Below are 281 nucleotides of genomic sequence, written 5' to 3'. Positions count from 1 at the left end.
CTCCCCGCCCGTCCGCCCGCCCGCCCGCGGCTCCAGCCGGGTTCTCATGGTGCTCAAACCCGCTCCCCTCCCCGACGTCCTGCACTTTCTCGGACCAGGCCCCCACTCCCGACCCGACCCCGACCCCGCCTGAGGGTGAGCGACTCCTGTACTGTAGGGGAAGAAGTGGGAACTGAAATGGTATTTTGTAAAAAAATAATAATAAATAAATAAAAAAAATTTAAAGTTTTAAAGAAAGAACTATGAGGAAAAGGAACCCCTTCCTTCCCAGCCCCGGCCAA

At 54.8% G+C, this 281-nt stretch overlaps 1 protein-coding gene across 1 annotated transcript in view; it reads left to right on the top strand.

The window, feature by feature from the left end:
- TMEM88 (transmembrane protein 88) overlaps positions 1 to 281 on the top strand; it is a 1,324-nt gene that overhangs the window by 288 nt on the left and 755 nt on the right.

This window comes from Crocuta crocuta, unplaced genomic scaffold (assembly GCF_008692635.1).
Source record: "Crocuta crocuta isolate KB4526 unplaced genomic scaffold, BGI_CrCroc_1.0 scaffold139, whole genome shotgun sequence".
Lineage (NCBI taxonomy): Eukaryota > Metazoa > Chordata > Mammalia > Carnivora > Hyaenidae > Crocuta > Crocuta crocuta.
Note: the sequence above shows the minus strand (reverse complement) of the source record. Positions and strands in the feature narration are given on the sequence as shown.